The sequence below is a fragment of the Myotis brandtii genome, unplaced genomic scaffold (genome assembly GCF_000412655.1).
Source record: "Myotis brandtii unplaced genomic scaffold, ASM41265v1 scaffold393, whole genome shotgun sequence".
Classification (NCBI taxonomy): domain Eukaryota; kingdom Metazoa; phylum Chordata; class Mammalia; order Chiroptera; family Vespertilionidae; genus Myotis; species Myotis brandtii.
Window position 1 is genome coordinate 254,476 of NW_005365070.1, and position 4,362 is coordinate 258,837.

A 4,362-nucleotide genomic window follows, 5' to 3' on the forward strand; every position below is an offset into this window, starting at 1 on the left:
GGGAATGTTGATAATGGGGGTTTGTGCATGTGTTGGGGCAAGGGGTATATGAGAAATCTCTGTACATTCCTCTCACATTTTTTTAAATCCTTACCTGAGGGTAATGTTTATTGATTTTAGAGAGAGGAAGGGAAAAAGAGAGAGGGAGAGAGAAACATTGATGTGAGAGGAAAACATCAATCAGTTGCTTCCTGTACTCACCCTGACCAGGGACTGAACTCAAAACCTAGGTATATGCCCCAACCAGGAATTGAACCCACAACCTTTTGGTGTACTTTCTGTAAATAACATCATATGGTATGTTCTCATTTGTTTTGCCTGCTTTCACTTTACATTGGGGTTACATTTCACAGCCATGGGGTTGTGTTTGGCAGTCATTTACATTTTTGGTTACTGCACAGTATTCCACAAACAACATAGATATATATATATAGATATAGATAGAGATAGAGATAGAGATAGGTAGAGATAAATGTAGATATATATAGATATAGATATAGGTAGAGATATAGATATATAGATATTCACAGAGTTGTACAGCTATCACCATAGTTGAATTTAGAACATTTTTATCACCTCAAAAAGAAACCCTTTAGCTGCTGCCCTACTATCCCCCTATTTTCCCCATCCCTAGGCAATCACTAATCTGCTTTATGTCTCTATAGATTTGCCTATTCTGGGCATTTCATATAAATAGACTCATATAATAAGTGATCTTTTGTGACTGGCTTTTTTCACTTAACATAATCTTTTCAAGGCTCATCCATGTGGTAACATTTATATCAGTACTTCTTTCCTTTTCATGGCCAAATAATATTCTTGTGTTGATATACTACATTTTGTTTATCCATTCATAAATTAATGGACATTTGGATTATTTCCACATTTCCACCTTTTTGGTATTATAAATAATGCTGCTATAAACATTTGTGTTCATGTTTTTGTGTGGACATATATTTTCATTTTCATTTCTCTTGAGTATATATTGGAGTAGAATTGTTGTGTCATATGATCACTCTAGATGTAACTATTTAAAAACTACTAGACTCTTTTCCAAGTGTCTGTGCTATTTTACATTCTCATGAGCAGTGCATAAGTGTTCTAGTTTCTCCTCATCCCCTCCAACATTTGTCACTGTCTGACATTTTTAAAAAAATATATTTTATTGATTTTTTACAGAGAGGAAGGGAGAGGGATAGAGAGTTAGAAACATCGATGAGAGAGAAGCATCAATCAGCTGCCTCCTGCACACCCCCTACTGGGGATGTGCCTGCAACCAAGGTACATGCCCTTGACCGGAATCGAACCTGGGACCCTTCAGTCCCCAGGCCGACGCTCTATCCAGTGAGCCAAACCGGCTAGGGCACTGTCTGACATTTTTATTCCAGCCATCCTAGTAGGCATGATATGGTATCTTGTCATTTTGATTTGTATTTCCCTGGTGGCTAATGATGTTGAGCATCTTTCCATGTGCTTATCAGTCATTTGTATATCTTCTTTGTAGAAATGTTTATTGAGATACTTTTTTTCATTTTCAAATTGCATTATTGGTCTTTTTATTATTGAGTTGTTAGTAGTTCCTTATATATTCCAGATACAAGTTTCTTCACAGACATATGATTTGCAAATATGATACCTTATTCTATAAGTTATCTTTCTACTTTCTTTATTTTTCCTTTTTATTGACTTTATTTGGGTGACACGGGTTAACAAAATTATACAGGTTTCAGTTGCAGAATTTCACAATACATCATCTACACACTGTGTTGTGTGTTCACCACCCCAAGTGAAGCCTCCTTCCATCACCATTCATCCCCCCTATCCCCTCCTCCCCCTTCCCTTGCCCCTCCTCCCCCTGGAAATCACCACACTGTTTTCCATGTCCATGAGTTATTTTTCTTTTTTTTCTCTTTTTTGTTCAATCCCTCTACCCCCACAACACAGCCCCCCAACCTATACAGCATTCAGCTTTATTTCTATTTATGAGACTGTCTCTATTTTCTTATTCACCAAGGTTTGGAAACAACCCAAGTGTCCATAAGTAAATGAATGGATAAAAAAGCCATGGTACATTTACACAATGGAATACTACTCAGCCATAAAAAGAATTTACCCTTTGTGACAGGATGGATGGACCTGGAGAGCATTATGCCAAGTGAAATGAGCCAATCAGAGAAAGACAAGCATCATATGATTTCCCTGAAATGTGGAATCTAATGAACAAAATTATCTACTCTTTTGATAGTTTCTTTTGAAGTGCAAAAGTTTTTTATTTTGATTAAGTTCAATTTATCTATATTTTCTTTGGTTGCTTGTACTTCTGGTATCATACCAGAATGCTCTGCCAAATCCAAGGTCATGAAGATTTAACCTATGTTTTCCTCTAAGAGTTTTATAGTTTTATCTCTTCCAATTAGGTCTTTGACCCATTTTGAGTAAATTTTTATATAGTGTGTGTCAAAAGTCTAATTTCATTCTTCTGCCTGTGGTGAATGAGTTGTTCCAGTACAATTTGTTGAAAAGACTAACATGATCATAATGGCCAGTTTGCTGAAAAAGATATGATAAGATAGCCCAGTGGTTCTCAAAGTGTTATCACCATAGCAGTAGCATTACTTGTTAGAAATGGAAAGTCTCAGATCCCAAGGCAGACTTACTGAATCAGAAACTCAATGGGTGGGCGCAGCAATCTATGTGGTAATAAGCTCACCAGGGGATTCTGATGCAAGATCACGTTTGAGAACCATGGCAAGTCAAATCAACTGATGAAGCACATGTACTTAATGAGTATTTTATGGCTCATCTCCATTTCTCCCTTACACTGATCAGGCCATGAAGTCCTAATGATTCAACTTCTTGAACATTTCCTGCATCCATTTGCCTTCACCTCTTCTGATTTTCACTATCTTAGTTAAGGTTCTCATCACCTCACACTGCAAGAGCCTCATTATTCTTCTCTCCACCTCTAGCACTGTCTCTTCCAGGTCAACCCAAGACTCCTGGAATATTGTTCTGAAAAACTACTTTGTACATGTCAGTCAGTGTCCTACTGAAAAATAAGTGATAATGGCTTCATGCTTCCATGAAACACACATTCTTCAATTGGACATTTGAAGATCTCCTTAATTTGGTTCAAAACTGACTTTAAAACTTTTTTCATTTATAAATCCTCTACAGCAGCAGTTCTCAACCTGTGGGTCGCGACCCCTTTGGGGGTCGAACGACCCTTTCACAGGGGTCGCCTAAGACCATCGGAAAGCATATAATTACATATTGTTTTTGTGATTAATCACTATGCTTTATTTATGTTCAATTTGTAACAATGAGATTGGAAGTCACCACAACATGAGGAACTGTATTAAAGGGTCGCGGCATTAGGAAGGTTGAGAACCACTGCTCTACAGAACACCCCATATATCTAAATTATTCCTTACATATACCATGAGAAGTTTTGCTTCTGTACTCTTCACTTTTCCAACTCCTCCAATCCTATACTCACCACCTCTCCCACTTAACTCCTCTTTATCCCCTGGGGTTTAGCTTAGATGTCTTCTCTTTCAAAATGCCTTCCTGGGTGCTTCAGAAAAGGTTAGGTGTCCCACCTCTGTGATCCCATACAACACTGTACTTCCACACTGTATTTTAATTGTGTGTTTGTTTGTCTCCTCCACTAATGTGTAAAGTCCCCATTGGCAGGAACCTTGTTCATTAACTCAACAAATATTTATTGAACATTGCTCTGTGCCAGGCCTGTATCCCCAGCACCTAGGAGGCACTAAAAAAAATTAATGGGTTAAAATGAGGTTCATCCCTTTTTCATCCTTGCCCCTCCAGCCTTGCTCTATAAACCATGAGGTAGGATGGGAATGAATTTTTGAACATTTAAGATGAACATCCAAGGGCAAGTAAGTGGTGTAAAAGATGCAAGAGCCATGGATCTAATAACAAAAGGAAGGAAACTTGTACTCATCTCGTACAGTGTGCCAGGTACCTTATTGGAAAGAAGCCCTTTATTTTCTCCCTCTCTATCTATTATGTTAATTTGCAAACTAAAATTAAAAATATGCAAATAAAGAGAATTTAGTTTGAAAAGTATATCTTTTTTGGCACATATTTGTGTGTCAGAAAATATAAGCATTTCATGTTAAGATTGGGAAAAGATCTTTTTGGTGTGAACTTGGTTCCACTATTCATAATTTATAGGTCGATTATAAGTCACCTCTTACCCTACTCTTCCCTCTATCTAACCCTAATTAATTAACTAAAAATTAATTACATCAATTGGGAATGCATCTGACATAGGAAAAGGTATCAACAAGTTAAAGTGGGGATTCCAAATGTTTTCAAATAGCCTGGAAAGTT

The 4,362-nt window shown here is 37.2% G+C and overlaps 1 long non-coding RNA gene across 1 annotated transcript in view; it reads left to right on the top strand.

Annotated features, from left to right (window-relative positions):
• Positions 1-4,005, top strand: part of LOC106727236 — a 14,967-nt gene extending 10,962 nt beyond the window's left edge. The window contains exon 3 of the long non-coding RNA XR_001363404.1: positions 3,835-4,005. This is a non-coding gene — a long non-coding RNA (uncharacterized LOC106727236). The remainder of the gene's footprint in view (positions 1-3,834) is intronic.
• The last annotated feature ends 357 nt before the right edge of the window (positions 4,006-4,362 follow it).